The sequence below is a fragment of the Bubalus kerabau genome, chromosome 12 (assembly GCF_029407905.1).
Source record: "Bubalus kerabau isolate K-KA32 ecotype Philippines breed swamp buffalo chromosome 12, PCC_UOA_SB_1v2, whole genome shotgun sequence".
NCBI classification, from domain to species: Eukaryota; Metazoa; Chordata; class Mammalia; order Artiodactyla; family Bovidae; genus Bubalus; species Bubalus kerabau.
The window spans coordinates 21938183-21961253 of NC_073635.1; the positions used below are offsets into that span (position 1 = coordinate 21938183).

At 41.1% G+C, this 23071-nt stretch overlaps 1 protein-coding gene across 8 annotated transcripts in view; it reads left to right on the plus strand.

Moving 5' to 3' along the window:
* CCDC70 (coiled-coil domain containing 70) overlaps window positions 1–23071 on the plus strand; it is an 86971-nt gene that overhangs the window by 41701 nt on the left and 22199 nt on the right. The window contains exon 2 of one of the 8 annotated variants that reach the window (XR_008700929.1): window positions 7042–7178. The exons of 5 other annotated variants lie outside the window; for them this stretch is intronic. The gene's annotated coding sequence lies outside the window, so the exon portion shown is untranslated. 2 more of the 8 variants (XM_055542234.1, XM_055542233.1) reach the window with 2 other exon arrangements.

Genomic DNA, 23071 nt, shown 5'->3' on the forward strand with positions numbered 1-23071 from the left:
AGTATGATCTCTCTTATATGTGGAATATCAAACAAACAAACAAAAAACCCAGAAGCTCACAGACATTGAGAACAGATTGATGACTGCGGGAGAGAGGTAGGCTATGGAAATGAGAAATGGGTGAAGGGGGTCAAAAGGTAAAAAGCAAACAAACAAAAATATGCTATGAAGATCTATCCACTATTACAGTAGGAACATGCAAAACTCACAAAACTCAATCACACGCTCCCCGGCCCTTCAAATGGAAGCTCTTCTAAGAGAGGGTGGATCCCTCTTACACAGGAGATGCTCAAGAGATAGATCCATGCTAATAAGGGTAGTAAGGACCATTTTAGGCAAGCTCTAAGCTTTCTAAGTACTAAGAAAATTAATATGTTTCTTGTTTGGTAGAAAGTTTCCCTATTTGGTAGAAATCTGACATAGGAAGTAACTTCAGGAGTGGGCTGGGTAAGCCCCTTCTCTCCAGTGGGAATCAACAGTGACTTGTGTCCAAGTGGTAGGACTGTTTGTCTCTCATTTGCTTCTGCATCAGTAAGAGTAGTGATAACAGCCCCTGTCGCATCCTCCCCTAGAAGTCCAGTGATGATAAAGGGTATTAATTGATAATAGAAAATTAATAGTCACCAAACAACATTCTTAACACACTTTCATTTTTCCGTCCAGTTGTTGTATCTCAGTGGTAACCAACCAAGGGTAATTCTGCCTCCCAGGGATGTCTGGCAATGTCTGGAGGCATTTTTGATTGTCCTCACTGGGGTGAGGATGGTGGCTAGTGACTCGTGGATGGAGACCAGGAATGTCGCTAAATATCCTGCAAAGAATGGGGCAGCCCCCCAACAACAAAGAATCTAGTCTAAAACGCCAATAATTACAAGTTTTTATAACTAACATTCATAGTTTTAGTATTCAGATTTATAAAATACTACTTTATTTTAAACCTCTGGTTTGTGTTGATTACAAATTGGCACTTGCCATTGGCACCTGCCATCTGCCTCTACAGGGATGAGATCACGTGCTGCTGACCTTCAACACCCCCTGAGAGGAGGCCAGGGTGGAGAGCAGAAGTGAGGCAAAACTATACTTGAGGAAGTACTGGCAAGACAAATCTTCAGATAGTTAAATATTTTCAGGAGCTGATCCTAATTCTTGTTATCTTCTCATATCTAGAAAAGCACTAAAATCCTTCATGGTGATGACTGTTCCTTGTGGCTAACAAAAGTTTCACAAGACTAGCAGAAACTTCTGGAAAAATATGTGCTTGACTGCATGCACTCCCCCTTCACCAAATTACATGTATACTGACCTTCCACCGCTATCTGTGGAACAGTCTCTCAGAGCTATTGCTTCCTGGGTAGCTCAAACGGTAAAGAATCTGCCTGCAACACAGGAGACCTGGGTTCGATCCCTGGGTTGGGAAGATCCCCGAGAGAAGGCCATGGCAACCCACTCCAGTATTTGTGCCTGGAGAAGGCAGTGACTGACTTGGTAAATTAGGCTGTTTACCTAAATTAGAGGTGAGTGGAAACTCAGCTCAATTTGGCCTGGTTTTGAATAACATTAAATGTTAAACTTTAACCACCTCCATACCTGTTCCTCCAAAGACAGATGTTAACCTGAATTGTTGAATATTTCCTACAGATGTTTCAGGTGCTCAGGACACAAATCCTTTATTATCTGTAGCTCTTTATGTATCCTCTCCATTTCCCCTCCTAACCATTCCATCCTGCATGAGTTCCGTGGAGGTGACTGCAAACCTACTATGTGCCAGAGTGCCCACCACTTCCCTAGGAGTCCTTCAGTGTTTGGTCCCTATGAAATGGACAATGTCCGTCCTCCGAGCTCTACACACACTTTTATCACGACCATGTCCAAGTCACCTGCTCAGAGACCCCACAGGGACTCCATCTTCACTGCCCAGTAGTTACCAAACTGTTTCTAAGAACCCAGCACAACTTGCTCTCACCCTGAAGTTCACTGTTCCTTTACGACCATTCTTTTCCATGGGAAAACCCATTCTCCTTAGACTCCATGAAGATTAAGTTTCCCTTTCTCTCCGCACAATTAAGAAACAGCACTTTCACATTGTAGTTATTTTCTTTCCAGGAAGCACAAATCAGCACATTGTCATCTTCCCCTGAACGATTCTGAGAAACCATCTGCTAGGATTCTCTCTCCAACTTGAAAGGCTGCACTGCGCTGTCTCCACTCACCTTTTGAGCTGATATCAAAGAGCCAGATCCAGGACCAGGCTGACCTTGGCCACTGTGGGGTCGGGGTGGTTGGTCCAAGTCTACACCTGATGGACTTCTCTTCACCTGCGGGTCCCCTCTCTGTGCCACACGCTTCCTTTCTCTGTCTCTCATCTCAGATTTCTCTCCCGCAGCAGGACAGCAACTCCTGGCTTTTCCCTGGGAGGGAGAGGTTTATCTCTGTTTCCACCCTCCACGTGCGGAGAGCGCAACCCCGCCACCGGCTTCAACATCCTGAAGTACTTCCCAGGGCCGGAAGGGGGCAGCAGCGCAACCCCGGGAAGCCTTTTAAACATGGGCTGTGGTTCTTGCCTGGAGAATCCCAGGGATGGCGGGGCCTGGTGGGCTGCCGTCTAATGGGATCGCACAGAGTCGGAGACGACTGAAGTGACTTAGCAGCAGCAGCACTGGCACTTCAGTGCCGAAGTTATAATTCACTGGTTATAAATTAGTCCTGGAAACATTCCATTTCAGGGCCTTAACGTTAGTGGGTGGTGCAGGCATGTCTGGCAGCCTCTTCTTTTTGCTCTCTGCACGCTGGTAGCTTATGAGGAAGAATAGACTGAACACGGAGAAGGAAATGGCAGCCCACTCCAGTGTTCTTGCCTGGAGAATCCCAGGGACGGGGGAGCCTGGTGGGCTGCTGTCTATGGGGTCGCACAGAGTCGGACACGACTGAAGTGACTTAGCAGTAGCAAGGTCCATCAAATGGATTCGGGACCAGAGAAAACACCTTAAGTGATGGAGGACGATTATGATATGCAGAAGAGACGAAACCTATTCCGTGTCAGGTCAGTCCAGACTATGGATCTGAGACAGTGGAGTTACAGGGAGGCAGAACTGTAAACTTTCTAACCCTCCTTGTCTTGGATTTGAAGGCTATTTTGTGTTACCTGCGACAGGTGAGCATCAAGTAGAAGTTTTCCACTGAACTTAAACTAAACTTTAATTCTGATGAACTCAACTTCTTTTAAATTTATCACAAATGTGTGAGGCTCTTTATTAAAAAGCAGATTCCTGCCCCACTACCCTAAGATTCTGAATCTGTCAGTCTGGGCTTGGGCCCAGGAATCTGCATTTTAAACCCTGTTATGTCTCCATGGACTCTATTTGGAGAAGCAGGGGAATTCTAGGAGGCTAAAGGCCTAAATGACTACAGACATTATCATGTGAATAAAGGCCATCTGTTAGCAGAACTGAGTTACAAATTGAATTGAGTACAAATTTTATTATGCATGTTCTGTGGAAGCCTCGAGGTGGCCTACTTAACGGGGCCCTGCTGGTGAAAGTGAGTTCAATCATTCATTGCTTAAGCAGTGCTCACTCAAGGCAAGACACTGTGAGTAAAAGGCTTATTTTATAAAATCCACTGTATCCCATAAGGAATTTTAATTCAAAAGTGTAATAAGCTAATGAGTATATGCCTGAGTTTAATTACAAAGGAGTCTGTGAGTTAATGAGGGTATGCCTGACTTCTTGACAGAAGCCATGGAAATGAAGGGAGATATTAAAGTTGGCCAAAGACCAATTTGTGCACCACATAACGAGCGATTGGGGAACCAGTTGACACCAACCCCCCGTTCCCAAGTGTTAATTCCCACTGGCTTCCCCCAGATCCTGCAGAAGGCTTTTTTTTTTTTTTTTTTTGCTGCACTGAGTCTTCATTGCTACATGGGGACCTTCTCCAGTTGTGGTGAGCAGGGGCCACTCTCTCGTTGCAGTGCTCAGGCTTCTCACTGTGGTGCCTTCTCTTGTTGCAGAGAACAGGCTCTAGAGCCCAGGTTCCGTAATTGCGGCTCACGGGCTCAGCTGCTCCGAGGCATGGGATCTTTCTGGACCAGGGATTGAACCCATGACCCCTGCATTGGTAGGCAGATTCTTAACCACTGGACCACTGGGGGAATCTCAGAAGGCTGTCTTTTATAGTGTGTTATTCTGAAACAGATTAATTCTGTGTAATCATTCACATTCTTTTCAGGCTTTCCTTGGTGAACTGTCCATTCTTCTATTTGAATTTTTTTTATTTTTCCTATATTCACCATCTACTAATCCTGATGGCTTCCTAATTTGAGAGAAACCATCAGGGTCCCTCCCTTCAATGTCCACCTGAATCAGAAAGCATCTTCAATAGATACTCTCATTTTCTTTTTGAGTTTTCTCAGCACAATTTTCCTAAAGACAATTTAAGAAAAAAAGAGAAGCAGAACCTATGTCCTGAATGAATTTATAGAAGAAGGATGGAAAGACAGTCAACTCAAACCATAGTCTGGATGAACCTTGAGCATATTATGCTAAGTGAAATAAACCAGTCACAACAGTACAAATTCTGTATGATTCCATCTATTTGAGGTATTTAGAGCAGTCTAATTCACAAAGACAGAAAGCAAAATGGTGGTTGCCAGGAGCTGAGGGGAGGATGGGCTGGGGTGGGGGGTGTTTAATGGGTATAATTTCAGTTTTGCAAAATAGAAAAGAGTTGTGGAGATGGATGGTGGTGATGGTTGAACAACAATACAAATGTGCTTAACACTACTAAACTGTGCACTTAAAAGGTGGTCAATTTTATGTTACATATATTTTACTGCAATTTTTATTAAAAACCCTGGGTCTAGCAGAAAAAATAAAGACAGCCAAACCTTCAGATTCTAAGGGCCCCATGGAACTGGGCACCTGCCTAAGATGCTCCACAGAAACACTGGGGTGACCTTGAGCCCCTTTTTCAGCGGTCCCAGGGGCCTGTAGGGAGGATATGAAGACCCACCCCTGAGAGACGGGTGCCTGCTTCCTGAAAGGTCTCCAGCCTCAAACCTTCCACTCAGTTCTAGCTGGTGCCCTAGAGCAGGCTGGGGAAAAGGAATAGCACCTGTGCTCAGGTCACTGTTCAGGCTGCCGAGTCCAGGAGCACATCAACATCCCCAGGGCCTGCATTGGGGTTGGGGAAGGCACATATCATATGATATCACTTACATATGGAATCTAAAATATGACACAGGGACTTCCCTGGTGGTCCAGGGGCTAAAACTCCACTCTCCCAATGCAGGGGGCCTGGGTTGGATCCCTGGTCATGGAACTAGATCCCACATGCTGCAACTGAAGAGTCTGGATGCCACAGCTAAGACCTGGGGCAGTCAAATAAGTAAAACTACACTGTAAAATACATGACACAAATGAACCCATGTATGAAACAGAAACAGACCACACAGAGAACAGGCTTGTGACTGCCAAAGGGGAGGGAGATGGGAGAGGGAGGACTGGGAGCTTGGGATTAGCAGATGCAAGCTGTATACAAAATGGATTAAACAACAACGTCCTACTGTATAGAACATGGAACTATATTCAGTATCCTGTGATAAACCATAACGGATCTGTTTTCTTTTCGAAAAAAAAAAAATATATATATGTACATACGTATAACTGAGTCACTTTGCTGTACAGCAGAAATTAACACAACATTGTAAATCAACTATACTTCAATAACATTTTTTTAAAAAGAGTTGGCCCCTTTTCGTTCATGCCCGCCCCCAGTGGACCCTGAACACACTTCTGGTGCCTTTCACACTAGTATTGGGTTGTTTCCATTTTGTCTCCATTTGTACACTGGGGGCTCCTCCACTCTAAACACTGAGTGAGCACAGGGTTTGATGCTTAATTAGCTGCTGCTATGTCAAATCAGTCGTGTCCAACTTTGTGCGACCCCATAGATGGCAGCCCACCAGGCTACCCCATCCCTGGGATTCTCCAGGCAACAACACTGGAGTGGGTTGCCATTTCCTTCTCCAATACATGAAAGTGAAAAGTGAAAGTGAAGTCGCTCAGTCGTGCCCGACTCTTAGAGACCCCATGGACTGGAACCTACCAGGCTCCTCCGTCCATGGGATTTTCCAGGCACGTGTACTGGAGTGGGTTGCCATTGCCTTCTCTGGCTTAATTAGCTAGCCCTCAATAAATATTTGTTGAATAAATGAATGAATGATTGAATCTTACTCTGATTCTTATATGTGAATTCGTACTTATGAATCCTATACATGAAGATTTATCATGTATAACAGATTTTTTTTTCAGTGTGAAACTGATGCATTTTCATTTCTCTTAACTTATAATGCCTTAGTGAAGAACTGAGCAAGTTATCAGTGTTCAGATTATCTATGATTGCACAACTGCTCCAAGTGGCAAAAAAACAGCAATGATCATTTATTTTTATTATATCTCTCAGTCCTGGGGGTTAACTGGGCTCAGTAGACAGATGGTGGCTGGCATTGCGGTCATCAGTAAGCTTCCTCATTCACATGGATCATGGTGACTGATGCTCGCTGGGGCTGGGGCTCAGCTGGGGATGTCAGTCAGAACACCACATGTGGCCTCTGCATGGGCCCTGGGCTTTTTCCCAGCATGGAGGCAAGGATTTAAGAGCACATGTACTAAGACAGGGAGAACCCCAGGAATCTGTACACTTGTTATGATTTAGCCTCAGAAATGGTGGTTTGCTGGTAAATGTTTGACAACCAGTTCTGTGTGTTTGTGTGTAATTATGACTGTAGCATTTGCTGGCTTCTGTGGGTGGGGCTAAAGAACACCCACCTGCCAAGGAAGAGACACAGGTTCGATGCCTGGGTCAGGAAGATGCCCTGGAGGAGGGCATGGCAACCCACTCCAGTATTCTTGCCTGGAGAACCCCATGGACAGAGAGGAGCCTGGCGAGCTACAGTCCATGGAATCACAAAGAGTCAGACATGACTGAAGTGACTTAGCATGTAGCACATGACATAAATAATCCCACCCTGGCTATTTTCAGGCTACTAACATGACTCCACTGGGCATGGAGCTGGGGAAAGATGTGCACGATCGCTGGCTCGCAGGCACAGGGACTCCAGCACACGACAGCCCAGCACTCACATGGCACCACTTTCTCTGTGCCCTGTTGATTGATCCAAAGACCCACCCAGGTTCAAGGGGGAGGAGACAGACTCTGCCTTTTGATGGAGCATTGGCGAAGTCACAGTATAAGAAGAGAGGAAGGCATGAGGGATCCTGGCAAGGCCATCTTTGGAAAATCCAATCTACTGCAACCACCAAAACCAAAAAATCCCAAGGAATGCACAGAAAATGTGATGTGCACACAACCTCCAGAGGATAGGCTGGTGAGTAAAGTCTGTCTTTTGCTGGAAGAGGATGCGACAGAAAGGTAAGAGCGAAACCTCTCCTGGGGTAAAACATATGATGGTGAGGAGCAAAAGCACAGAAACAAAAGCAAAAGCAGAGATATACAGAGAGAAAATCTGCAAGGGGAGATCCTTTCTCCTGCTTTGATTTGAAACTCTAGAACTTCATTCATTCAGTAACTGTTTATTCCATGCCAGACACTGCTGGAACGAAGTAGTAAACAGAACAGAAATCCCTGCTGTATCAGTTTTCTGGAGTTGTCATCACAAAGTACCATATGGGTAGTTTAAACAACAGCGATTCATTTTTCTCACAGGTCTGGAGGCTTGGAGTCCAAGACCCAGGTGTCAGGTCTCCTTTCTTCTGAGGTCTCTCTCCTTGGCTTGTAGATGCTCATCTTTTACTCCCTGTGCTTTTTTCTTTTCTGGCTACACTGGGTCTTTGTTGCTGCACGTGGGCTCCTCTCGTTGTGGTGAGTGGGGGCTACTCTTCACTGTGGTGCACAGGCTTCTTACTGCAGTGGCGTCTCTTGTTGCAGCTCTCAAGCTCTAGAGCCCAGGTACACGGGCTCTGATGCTGCGCAGCAAGTGGGATCTTCCCAGACCAGGGATCAAACCCATGCCTCCTGCATTGCAGGTGGATTCCGCCAGGGAAGCCCCCTCCCTGGGTCTTCAGGGAGTCTTCACGTAGTCTTTCCTCTGTGTGTATTTGTGTCCTAATTTCCTCTTCTTATAAGGACACCCGTTGTATTGGATTAGGGCCCGCTCTAATGGCCTCCTTTTCACTTCATTAACCAACCCACTTCAGTATTCTTGCCTGGAGAACGCCATGGACAGAGAAGCCTGGCAGGCTACATACAGTCCATGGATATGACTAAGGTGACTTAGCATGCATGCACGCTTGCGATCTACCTCTTTACAAAGAACGATTTCCAGATACAGTCACATTCTGGGGGATTAGGACTTCAGCATATGAAATCCAGGGGCACACAACTCATCCTGGAACACCCTCATGAAGGTTATGCTCCAGGACTCCACACCATGTCCTTTTAGCGACATCATGTGGCCGAGGCCATAGAAATGGTGGCAAGGGATGCCCAGAGGAAAGCCTCAGCATTGACATGGACTTCAAGGTGGGATCAACTCTGTGGAACAGTTCAAGCTCCCCAGCTACCCTGTCGGAGAAGGCAATGGCACCCCACTCCAGTACTCTTGCCTGGCAAATCGCATGAATGGAGGAGCCTGGTAGGCTGCAGTCCATGGGGTCGCTAAGAGTCAGACACGACTGAGCGGCTTCACTTTCACTTTTCACTTGCATGCATTGGAGAAGGAAATGGCAACCCACTCCAGTGTTCTTGCCTGGAGAATCCCAGGGACGGGGGAGCCTCGTGGGCTGCCGTCTATGGGGCTGCACAGGGTCGGACACGACTGAAACAACTTAGCAGCAGCAGCAGCAGCAGCTACCCTGTAGATCAGGCTGTTGCTATTCTCCAAGTTAGACATATTCTGACATAGTTTTTCACCTCCCTTTCCTGTGTCCCTCATCCTCCTCCCAAGAACTCTGCCCCACTAGACCTCAGGCTCTGCTTCTAGACAACCTTACGTATATAAGATAGTCACACTGCATTACGTCAAAAGGCACGTGATAAATGGTTGACCCACACTTTAGGGTATTAAATTAACCTCTGGATAAGAATGATAGCCTGATCCGTCCATCATACAATGGTATACGTCTATATTCCACTTAGACATAGAACCTGTTTCATTATCTGGGACAGTACAAATGTCTAGTTTCCCCATCAATCATTTATCTAGAGGTTTTAAAAAACTATGAAAATGTCCAAAATATCCTTATGTATGTGAGATAGTAGTTTCTTTCTGATTCTATCACTCCTTCTATATGTATCAGCCAAGGTTCTTCTGCAAATTTTTCCCATATCAACTGGGACTGTTTTTGGCAGCATGGTCTATGGTTTCTAAATGAAAGGCAGCATACATTGTTCATTCTTTCAACTGCCCTTTCATTTTCAAATATTCCTTTAATTTTCTAATTTTCAGAGTAGTTGAGTTAATAGCCTTAATTGTACTTTCAGTGGTGACAAATGAATTTTTCTGTCTGTTTAAATCATTAGTATCATTGCAGATTCATGGATTTTAGAGACTGAATAGATTTCAATCAGCCACAAGCATTATTCTGTTTGAGGGTCAAATTCTCACAATTTTGGTCAGTGGGAACCTACTCAAGTTGGCTCCTTTAGACATGACAAGAAAACTTCCCTGATTTCTGGGAAAACTTGTCTCAGGTTCTCTTTGTACCTTCCTTTTCCTGTATCTAGAAACAGTCATTTAACACTGGCGCCCTGGTTCCTCTTGGTAGGGGATGGTATTAGAGGCTAAGGGAGATATTCATGGTTTCTGGAATACTGTTGCTATTAGTCCATTACAATAAGCAGGGGTACACATGCATATGTTTAAAATTGTGAGTTTATTAAAAATTTTAAATTTAACACTACATAGCATTTTATTTTACTTCCTTGAAATTATAATCGTGCACCTTTTCTTACATTTAAAACTTGATTCCTAATGTTATTAACACAATTACTTAGATGCTGTGTCATATAATAGAAAGTTTCAAAAATAATAATACCAACACTGCTAAAAAAAGAAAACAAACAAGGCAAGATTCAAAATTTCTTTGTAGCTCTTTCCAAGATTTTTTTTTGATGTGGACCATTTTTAAGGTCTTTATTTCTGTTACAATATTGTCTCTGTTTTATGTTTTGGCTTTCTGGCCAGGAGGCATGTGGGATCTTAGTTCCCTGATCAGGAATTGAACCCACACCCACTGTACTGGAAGGTAAAGTCTTTCACCACTGGATCCCCGGGGAACTCCCTCTTTGTAGCTCTTTTTATCCTTCAATATATCTCACTAAGGAGTTAGAGTCAAAATATTGTGCCCTAAAGTCAGTTGAAATAAATCCTTCCTTCTCTGTGTGTTTATGGTACGATTAGATATACGGTTATGCTCATGTGTTTGTTTCCAATATTAATAATCTGTTCACAATTATTTAAAGACCAAAACCTTCTAGAAGGATATTCACAAAGAAGTCTTGCTTCTACCCCTGCCTCCTCCATTGTTTCCCTCAAAAATAACCATTTGTATTAATTTGGTGTTTTTCTTTGAGTATTTTTTTGTGCAAATGTAAAGAAACACATAGGTATACACTCTTATTTTCTTTCTTACACAATATGTAGCAGTATTCTGCACCTTGTTGTTTTTCTCACTTTATATATCTTGGTGATCTCTTCATATCAACACACTGAAGCCTTTGCCCAATTTTTTATAGCTGCATAGTACTCTGTGTGGCCATGCCATAGTTTAATCAAGCTGTTCCCGACTGCTGGAAAATTGGATTCTGTACAATCCTTTTGCCGTCACAAATAATACCCACAAGGAATTAAATTAGCTTTTACAAGTATCATTTTGTACTTGTATAAGTGTACCTAGGGCTTCCCCAGTGGCTTATAGGTAAAGAATCCACCTGTGATGCAGAAGACACAGGAGCCATGGGTTCAGTCCCTGGGTTGGGAAGATCCCCTGGAGGAGGACATGGCAACCCACTCCAGTATTCTGGCCTGGAAAATCCCATGGATGGAGAAGCCTGGCAGGACGCTACAGTCCATAGGGTCACAAAGAGTCGGACATGGCTGAAGCGACAGCATGCACGCACACATGCACACACATGTGTACCTGGGAGATAGACTCTAGACATGGAATTGCTGAGTCAATAGATAAATGTATCTATAATTTTGCTGGACACTGACAAATGTACCTCTATAGGGACTGGAGGTGCTGGATTCCTACCAGCACTGTAAAGGGGGAGCCATCTTCTTACAGTTTCACTAACAGTATATTGTCAAATTTTTGGATTTTTGCCAATCTGATAGGAGAGAAATGCAATGTTTATTTTCAATTTCATTTCCCTATAACTGAGGTTGGAAATTTTTTTCATATGTTAAAGAGCTATTTGCATTTGTCTGCAATCAATTTATTCACTTCCTTTGGTTATTTATATACTGGGTTATTAGTCATTTTCTGCTCGATCTCAGAAAGCTCCTCATAAAATGAGCACTGTGGATAAAGCAGGAACAAAACAAAGTCTGCCTTCACAAGGCCAACTTCCCGAGAATGATTCCTTTCTATGACTGTGCTGCCAGGAAGAATTCTTTCAACCCAGAGACTGAGGCCATAGGCAATGATGATTAATGAAGTTGCCATTGCCATCATTTGTGAGCAATTTTCCAATTTGACCTAATCTTCCAGGAAAATAATCTATGTTCCTAAAGGAATAAATCAATTTCCAAAAGTATAGGAATGTGCACTCATACAACTATAGAAAATCATGTTCTCAGAAATACTTATAGAAATGAGATTTTATGATATATTATTACATGAAAGGGCAAGCCATAGAACAGTATGCACAGCATAAAAACTGTTTAGAGTCTATCTAGCTGTAAGTGCAGGAAAAACTTTGGAAGACACTACCCCAAAGTGCTTGCAGTGGTTACCTCTGAGTATTGGGATTATAGATGATTTTTAATTTTCTTCATCTTTGTTCTATTTTCTATATTTTCTTTTTACCATGAACCTGTATTGCTTTGAAGACTAACAAGATTGACAACACTGTTTTTTAAATAAGAGTATTGAAAAAAATATAAGTTAAAGTTTACGTCTTGAGTGAAAAGGAGCAGTTGATTTGGAGCAAAGTATAAGAGAGAAAAGCTTATCTTCTTCAATAATGTGAGCTCACTGATGCTGAGGATCAATTCATTTTTTAGTGCCCATTCACATTTAACAATAGTAATCACATTTACTATTTGCTCCAGAGACTTTAAGATTTACTTAGACTAATAAACATTTTATGAATTGTGAATCACTGAGGATCCCAACATTTTATGCAAGAATACCACCAGCTCATCTAAATCAACTCTATTTCAACTTCAAATTTCTAATCAGTGCCTGGTCACTTTTGGGGCACTGAGACCAGGTACCTTAGCCCTGTCCTTACTTTCTCCATCTTCATCCCATGCAACCATCTGATAACCTGTTGAGTCTCTCTTTGAAATATTCCTTGTAGCATCTACATCTATTCCGCTCTGACTCCCCAGCTAAAATACTACTCATGGTTCAGATTACTTCCATTATTACAGTAACTTTCTGCATTAGAAAAGAATGGTTAAAAAGAAATGAATAAAGAAAGAATTCAACCTTTAAGCCTGGGAAAAGGATACCTCAGTGCAATAAGTTAAAGAATATATATTAATGAAAAGGCAGAGGATTCCTATACAAATGAAGGAACAAATTAGAAACACAGAAGTCCAAAAAATGAAGAGGAAATAGGCAAACTACCTGAAAAAGAACTCAGAATAATGATAGTAAAGATGATCAAAAACCTTGAAAACAAAATGGAGAAAATGCAAGAATCAATTAACAAATACCTAGAAGAATTAAAGAATAAACATATAGAGCCAAACAACACAATTACTGAAATTAAAAATACTCTAGAAGGAATCAGAGAAGGCAATGGCACCCCACTCCAGTACTCTTGCCTGGAAAATCCCATGGACGGAGGAGCCTGGAAGTCTGCAGTCCATGGGGTCGCTGAGGGTCGGACACGACTGAGTGACTTCACTTTCACTTTTCACTTTCATGCATTGGAGAAGGCAATGGCAACCCACTCCAGTGTTCTTGCCTGGAGAATCCCAGGGACGTGGGAGCCTGGTGGGCTGCTGTCTCTGGGGTCACACAGAGTCAGACACAACTGAAGTGACTAAGCAGCAGCAGCAGCAGCAGGAATCAATAACAGAGTATCTGAAGCAGAAGAATGAATCAGTGAGCTGGAAGATAAAATGGTGGAAATAACTTCTGAAGAGCAGAATATAGTAAAAAGAATGAAAAGAACTGAGGATAGTCTCAGAGACCTCTGGGACAATATCAAATGCACCAACATTTGAATTATAGGGGTCCCAGAAGAAGAAGAGAAAAAGAAAGGGTATGAGAAAATTTTTGAAGAGATTATAGTTGAAAATTTCCTCAACATGGAAAAGGAAATAGTCCATCAAGTCCAAGAGGCACAAAGAGTCCCATACAGGATAAACCCAAGAAGAAACATGCCAAGACACATACTAATCAAACTAACAAAGTCTAAACACAAAGAAAGAATATTAAAAGCAGCAAGGGAAAAGCAACAAACAAAATACCAGGGAAACCACATACGTTTAACAGCTGATCTTTCAGCAGAAATTCTGCAGGCCAGAAGGGAATAGCAGGATATATTTAGAGTACTTAAAGGGATAAATCTACAACCAAGATTACTGTAACCAGAAAGGATCTCATTCAAAATTGATGGAGAAATAAAAAGCTTTACAGACAAGAAAAGTTAGGAGAATTCAGTACCACCAAAACAGCTTTATAACAAATGTTAAAGGGATGTATATAGTCAAGAAATACAAGAGAAGGAAAAAGATCTACAAAATCAACCCCAAACAATTAACACAATGGCAATAGGAACATATATATCAATAATTACTTTAAATGTAAATGGATTAAATGCTCCAACCAAAAGACACAGACTGGCTAAATGGATACAAAAACAAGACCCATATATATGCTGTCTACAAGAAACTCACTTCAGACCTAAAGACACATATAGACTGAAAGTGAGAGGATGCAAAAATATATTCCATGCAAATGGGAAGCAAAAGAAAGCTGGAGTAGCAATCCTCATATCAGACAAAAAGACTTAAAATAAAGATTACAAGAGATAAGGAAGGATACTACATAATGGTCAAGGGATCAATACAAGAGGAAGACATAACAATTGTAAATATCTATGCACCCAACATAGTAGCACCTCAATACATAAGAAAAACAATAACAGATGTAAAAGGAGAAATTGACAGTAACACAATAATAGTAAGAGACTTTAACACCCAATTCACACCAATAGGTCATCAAAACAGAAAATTAATAAGGAAACACAGTCAAATGATACATTAAATGAGACGGATCTCATTGATATCTTCAGGACATTCCATCCAAATGCAGAAGAATACACATTCTTCTCAAGTTCACATGGAACATTTTCCAGGATAGACCATGTCTTGGGTCACAAATCAAACCTCAGTAAATTTAAGAATGTTGAAATCATATCAAGCATCTTCTCTGACCATAATGCTATGAGACTAGATAAAAACTGTAAGGAACACAAACACATGGAGATTAAACAGCACATTTCTAAATAACCAACAGGTTACTGAAGAAATCAAAAGGGAAATCAAAATATTTCTAGAAAAAAATGACAATGAAAACACAACAACTCAAAACCTATGGGATTCAGCAAAAGTAGTTCTCAGAGGAAAGTTTATAGCAATACAATCCTACCTCAAGAAACAAGAAAAACATCAAACAGACAACCTAACTTTACAGCTAAAACAATTGGAAAAAGAAGAACAAAAAAACCCCCAATATTAGTAGAAAGAAAGAAATCATAAAGATCTGAGCAGAAATAAATGAAAAAGAAATGAAAGAAACAATAGTAAAGATTAATAAAACTAAAAGCTGGTTCTTTGAGAAGATAAACAAAATTGACAAACCTTTAACCAGACTCATCAAGACAAAAAGCGAGAAGAATCAAATCAACACAATTAGAAATGAAAAAGGAGAGGTTACAACAGACAATGCAGAAATACAAAGGGTTATAAGAGACTATTATGAACAACAATATGGCAATAAAATCAATAACCTGGATGAAATGGACAGATTCTTAGAAAAGTTCAATCTTCCAAGACTGAACCAGGAAGAAATAGAAATTATGAACGACCCAATTACAAGCACTGAAATTGAAGCTGTGATAAAAAATCTTCCAGAAAACAAAAGCCCAGGACCAGATGGCTTCACAGGAGAATTCTATCAAACATTCTGAGAAGAGCTAATGCCTATCCTTCTAAAACTCTTTCAAAAAACTGCAGGGGAAGGAACACCTCCAAACTCATTCTACGAGGCCACTATCACCCTGAAAACCAAAACCAGATAACCTGATAACAACACACAAAAAGAAAACTACAGGCCAATATCACTGATGAACATAGATGCACAAATCCTCAGCAAAACTTTAGCAAACAGAATTCAGCAACACATCAAAAAGCTCATACACCATGATCAAGTTGGGTTTATTCCAGGGATACAAGGATTCTTCAGTATACACAAATCAATCAATGTGATACACCATATTAACAAATTGAAAGATAAAAACCATATGATAATCTCAACAGATGCAGAAAAAGCCTTTGAAAAAATTCAGCACCCATTTATGATTAAAACTCTTCAAAAAATGAGCATAGAAGGAACATACCTCAACACAGTAAGGACCATATATGATAAGCCTACAGCAAGCATTATTCTCAATGATGAAAAACTGAAAGCAATCCCCCTAAGATCAGGAACAAAACAAGGGTGTTCACTTTCACCACTATTATTCAACATAGTTCTGGAAGTCCTAGCTACAGCAATCAGAGAAGAAACAGAAATAAAAGGAATCCAGATTGGAAAAGAAGTAGTAAAGCTCTCACTATTTGCAGATGACATGATACTGTACATAGAAAACCCTAAAGAGAGTATCAGAAAATTACCAGAGCTAATCAGTGCATTTAGCAAAGTTTCAGGATACAAAATCAATACACAGAAATCACTTGCATTTCTATATACTAACAATGAAAAATCAGAAAGAGAAATTAAGGAATCAATCCCATTCACCATTGCAACAAAAAGAATTAAATATCTAGGAATAAACTTAACCAAGGAGACAAAAGAACTGTACACAGAAAATTATAAGACACTAATGAAAGAAATCAAAGATTACATAAACATATAGAGAGATATTCCATGTTCCTGGGTAGGAAGAATCAATATTTCGAAAGTGACTATACTACCAAACACAATCTACAGATTCAACACAATCCCCATCAATTTACCAGTGACATTTTTCACAGAACTAGAACAAACAATTTCACAATTCATATGGAAACACATAAGACCCTGAATAGCCAAAGTAGTCTCGAGAAAGAAGAATGAAGCTGGAGGAAACAACCTTCTTGACTTCAGATTATACTACAAAGCTACAGTCATCAAGACAGTATGGTACTGGTATGAAAACAGAAACATAGACCAATGGAACAAGATAGAAAGCCCAGATATAAATCCATGCACCTATGGGTACCTTATATTTGACGAAAGAGGCAAGAATACACAATGGGGCAAAGACAGCCTCTTCAATAAATGGTGCTGGGAAAACTGGACAGCTACATGTAAAAGAATGAAATTAGAACAGTTCCTAACACCATACACAAAGATAAACTCAAAATAGATTAAGGACCTAAATGTAAGACCAGAAACTATAAAACTCTTAGAGGAAACCATAGGCAGAACGCTCAATGACATAAATCCAAGCAAGGTCCTCTATGACCTACCTCCTAGAGTAATGGAAATAAAAACAAAAGTAAACAAGTGGGACCTGATTAAACTTAAAAGCTTTTGCACAGCAAAGGAAACTACAGACAAGGTGAAAAGACAACCCTCAGAATGGGAGAAAATAATAGCAAATGAAACAACTGACAAAGGATTAATTTCCAAAATATACAAGCAGCTCATACAACTCAATGCCAGAAAAACAAACAACCCAATCAAAAAGTGGGGAAAAGACCTAAACAGACATTTCTCCAAAGAAGACATACAGATGGCTAACAGACACATGAAAAGATGCTCAACATCGCTCATTACTAGAGAAATGCAAATCAAAACCACAATGAGATATCACCTCAGACCAGTCAGAATGGCCATCATCAAAAAGTCTACAAACAATAAATGCTGGAGAGCGTGTGAAGAAAAAGGAATGCTCTTGCACTGTTGGTGGGAATGTAAATTAATATAGCCACTATGGAAGATGGTATGGAGACTCCTTAAAAAGCTAGGAATAAAACCACCATTTGACCCAGCAATCCCACTCCTGGCATACACCCTGAGGAAACCAAAAGTGAAAAAGACACATGTATCCCATTGTTCACTACAGCACTATTTACAACAGCTAGAACATGGAAGCAACCTAGATGTCCATCAACAGATGAATGGATTAAAAAAAATGTTGTGGTTCATATACACAATGGAATATTACTCAGCCATAAAAAGGAACACATTTGAGTCAGTTCCAATGAGGTGGATGAACCTAGAACCTATTATACAGAGTGAAGTAAGTCAGAAAGGGAAAGATAAATATCATATTCTAGTGCATATATATACGAAATCTAGAAAAATGGTACTGAAGAATTTACTTACAGGTCAGCAGTAGAGAAACAGACAGAGAGTAGACTTGTGGACATGGGGAGAGGAGAGGAGAGGGTGAGATGTGTGGCAAGAGTAACCTGGAAACATATTACCATATGTAAATTAGACAGCCAACGGGAATTTGCTGTATGGCTAAGAAACTCAGACAGGGGCTCTGTATCAACCTAGAGGGGTGGGGTGGGGAGGGAGATGGGAGGGAGGTTCCAAAGGGAGGGGATATATGTGTACCTATGGCTGATTCAGGTTGAGGTTTGACAGAAAACAACAAAATTCTGTAAATCAATTATCCTTCAATAAAAAATAAATTTAAAAAAAGCAATGAATTAGGAATCTTAGAATGACTAAGTAAGGGGACAGGATGGGTATTGTTGTTGTTGTTTTGGTCTTTAAGTCGTGTCAGACATTGTGACCCAATGGACTACAGCACACCAGGCTCCTCTGTCCTCCCGTATCTCCTGGAGTTCGCTCAAATTCATGTCCATTGAGTTGGGTATGCTATCTAACCATCTCATCCTCTGCTGCCCCCTTTTTCTTTTGTCTTCAATCTTTCCCAGCATCAGGATCTCTTCCAATGAGTTCGCTTTTCAAATCAGGTGGCCAAAGTATAACCACTGACTTGTAAACAAGTCACTGAAAAGCAGTTTACTGAAAAGCTCTATCCACAGGACTTGTCTTTATCTGACCTAAAGCAATGCTTAGTTTATGCAAACAACGCTAGTCTCGAGGCATTTGTCCAAAAAAAAAAAAAAAGGAGCGCCATTGTTTAATATCACAGCTGCCTGAGGCAGTGTTACTTGGCTTGGGCTAGTAAGAGGCTGACCCATAATAATAACTGGAGAATAAGATAGAAGCTTTATAAAGAATTCTGAGATATTTCTGGGAATCTGGATGGTCCAAAGCATGTGAGTGTGCACATGCCCCAAAAAGTGAGGAGGCTATAATTCCATACCTTAGATTGACCTTGAGGTCCTGCATAAGCTAAGGCAAGGATTGTAAACAGCCTGCGTGAGCATTGAAGGCATGTCCTAACACATGCATGCACGTACACGTACACACACACACACACACACACACAAAGGAAGGGAGACTAATCAGTTCAAGAAGAGTTCTTAGTTCAATTATTAGCTCACCACTAAGCATCAAGCAGACTCCAGTGGCCACAGGCAACAAAAAATACAGACTTTATAGAATTAGTCCAGGAAAAGTCACTAAACAAATAGTAATAACAACAAAACACAACAAACTTGATGAGGGGGAAATCTCATTTCCAGAATTATCACATTATAATATTTAAGATTATATTATTTTAAATGTTCACTTTTTAACAAAAACTGTCATGACACGCAAAGAAACAAGAAAGAATGGCTCATACTCAGGGGGGAAAGAGAGTCAATAGAAACTATGATTCTGAGTTATTTTCTTTTTGGTTAAAAACTGTCTCTGAGGAAGTGCAAATGTTAACTTACTAGACCAAGACATGAAACAGCTGTTATAAATGTGATCAAAGGACTAAAAGAGACCATACCTAAAGAATTAAAGGTAAGCATGAGAATGATGTATCAATAAAGAAAATTTATTTTTTTAAAAAGAACCAAATAGAAATTCTGGTCTTAAAAATGAAAAACAGAGGGGCTCACAGCAGATTTGAACTGGCAGAAGGAAGAATCAGTGAACTTGAAGACAGGTCAATTAAGATGATCCAGTCTAAGCAACAGAAAGGTGAAAGAGTGAAGAGAAATGAACAGAGCCTCAGAGATTGGTGGGACACCATCAAGCTACATATGATACAGATACATATGTATGATAAGAATCTTAGGAGAAGAGGAGAGAAAGAAAAGAGGAAGAAAGGATATTTGAAGAAATAGCCATAAACTTCTCAAATGTGAGGAAAATCTGCATCAAATTTCTACATCTAAGAAGCTCCACAAACTTGAAGCAGTACAAACCCAAATAGGCCCACATTTAGACACATCGCAGTCAAACTGTCAAAAGAGAGAGAAAAAGAGGGAATCCTGAAAGCAGCGAAGAAATGATTCATTACATTCAACCCTCTCCCCACTCCACTGAATGTTATTTTCTGGAAGACTGCTCCTGGACATGATCCAGGTAGAATGTGAGGTAACAATCATTTGCAAGTCATCAACAATGCCAGCCAATTGATGAAGTCAACGATGGAAGATGAAGTCTTTCCAGGTTCTTCCTCCACTCTTTAGAGTCTCTCATTTGGGGTCCCATCTGGGCCCTCTCCACCCTGTGAGTGAGAACTGAGAGGGAACAGAGGGGTCTTTGCAAACAGTGTTAGGGGAGCCTGTCAAAGTGATATCACTAGAGATCTGATGTGACAATGACTGCCTGCCCTCTGAGGGCTGCAGAACTTGCCCAGTTGGGAAACAGCTAAGCAGTAAGTAACTGTTGGCTTTAGATTGGGTAGGGTTAGTTCTAAACATAGCGATATATAACATTTCCTTTAAAAATAAGTCCTAGCCTTGACTTATAAGATTGAAAATTAGAGATGTGTTTTTAACTCATGTTTTTATACCCATATAGACACATTTACAGTTTTATATTGTACTTTATATCTAAATGGGCATCTATGTATTTGACATGGTACTTACTTTCTCTCTTTCTCAAAGATAATTGACGTGGTAATAAGGAAAACTTTGGAGATAAATTTTTTCCAACATTCTAACCCAGAAAGACTGCCATTCAGTCAGCTGATGTTTAGTGAACATCTATTATGTACCAGACGTTGTGCTAAATGCAGCACAGACAGATGGGAAATGAAGTGTTCCTAGCAGGAAGGTGGCAGGCGAGGCGGGGGTAAGGTGGGTAGGGAGGACGTTTGCACTTTCTGCATTGGGAGATGTACAGGAAATGCCGCAGAAGAAAGACAGAGAAGCCTGCACAAATGTTTATTGTGCAGGGGACTCACTGGGGACAGACAGGTCCCACACAGAAAAGAAGACTTTTGTAAACTTTGTTTTGTTGTCTTTTGAAAAATAGATTATTGTCTTCAGTGACAACGTCCAATGTTTCTACATTTGCTTCTTCCTGTGGGTGTCTATATTTTCCTTTAGCTGTAGGGCTGCATGAGGAGGGAACATTTCATTTGAAATTAGCGACCAAGTTGCTAAATATTTTTGCTATCAGTCCAATGCTGGATACAAACGTCATCTCTCCCTTTCTCACACACACACACACACACACACACACATGCTGGCTATGTGTTCTTTCCTTCTCCCTCACTCCCTGCTCCTGAATCAGAGAGTAGAAAAAGAGGGAGAAAGTCTAAATCTCCTGAAAGGACTCATGATGCTCCATGGTGTTGTGGTGCTTGGCAAGGCCCACTGTGTGAGGCCAGACCCTGGAGGATGCTTCCAGAAAGCTCAACGTCGAAATCCAAGCCCTTGTCTTCCCTGCACTCTAACTGCTGTCCCACACTGAGACCTTTTCCTCATCTCTAGACCACCTTTGTTACTGGAATTTCTGTGGATGGTTCCAATACCTGATACATCAGATAATGGCAGTGTGTGGACGCCTCCTCCCCTCCTCCCTCATTCCTTCCATCCTTCTTTCCTCCCTGCTATCTTTATTTCTTCCTCCCTCCCAAGCTTATATTTCACTGTGAAATACAGTGCATTTACTGGAGCATATAAAATATCCATAGACAACTTAGCACTGAAAAAAAAATAATGAATACACACGCCAGTGCCACCAAATAAAGAACTGGAATATGACTACTAGCCCCTCAAAAGCCCACTCATATACCCACCCAATCACGACCCCTAGTATCCTACCTCCCCAACTCCTCCCTCACACACAAGTAATTACTATCTTTTAAATTTTTTTTTTTTTATATTGGAGCTGATGTGGTAGGTTCAGGTGTATAGCAAAGTGATTCAGTTAGACACACACATATCTCTATTCTTTTTCAGATTCTTTTCCCATATACGTTATTACAGAATATTGAGTAGAGTTCTTTGTGCTATACAGTCAGTCTCTGTTGGTTATCTATTTTAGGAATGTGTTTGTTAGTTGTTCAGTCATGCCCGGCTCTTTGCAACACTATGGACTGTATAGCCCTCCAGGCTCCTCTGTCCATGGGATTCTCCAGGCAAGAATACTGGAGTGGATTGCTGTTCCCTTCTGCAATTTTACACATAATGATGTGTATATGTTAATCCCAACCTCCTATATAATTACTATCTTGATATGGGCCACTCCAGTACTCTTGCCTGGAAAATCCCATGGATGAAGGAGCCTGGTAGGCTGCAGTCCATGAGTCGGACACGACTGAGCGACTTCCCTTTCACTTTCCACTTTCATGCATTGGAGAGGGAAATGGCAACCCATTCCAGTGTTTTTGCCTGGAGAATCCCAGGGACGGGGGAGCCTGGTGGGCTGCCGTCTATGGGGTCGTACAGAGTTGGACACGACTGAAGCAACTTAGCAGCAGGAGCAGCAACAGCAACTCCCTTTTGTCTCTTTTATGTTATCCCCTAAGTATACTGCCCTAAACAATATAATTTAATTTTGCCTGTTTGAAAATTTTCCTTCAAAGTCTTTGAACCAGCTTCTTTCTTTCAGCATTCTGTTTACAAGCTTCATCTACATGGTCGCATGTAGCTATGCTCTCCATTGCACAAACAGACCACTACATTTGAACTCCACATTATTGCTATGGTCACTGGATTGCTTACATTGTCGAGCCCTATGAACAGAACTGCTTGAACATTCCTGTGCACATAACCTGGACATAGTTCATAAGTTTCCTCAAGGCACATATCTGGGAGCGGACCTGCTGGGTCATAATGTGTCATTATTATTCACTATTACTGGCTACCATGTTAACAGTTCCTCTTTCCCACATCCTAGAAAACATTGTGTCCTCTTTCACATCTTGGTTTCAAACTTATATTCCCAAAATAGACCCTCCTACTAAACTGACTCCTGTAGGTCCAAGGGTTTGATCTTCTGTTTCCCACATGGCTTGTAACAGAGGACATGCCCATGTGTGGCCCCGTGCTTTGAGCACACCCATCAGAAGGTTATGAGCAACTCCCCAGTGAGAGAGCCAAAACCTCAGATATATTCTGGTTGATGTAACACAAATAAATCACTATGTGACTGTGGCACTTGATTACTTAAAAGCAAAACAAAACTGTCATATGTCTTAATTGATCATATCACACTTGTGTGCCCTGACATCCTAGTTGAGAACCACTGACCTTGTTGGCCTGTTATTTCAGTGGCCTTGAGCTTTG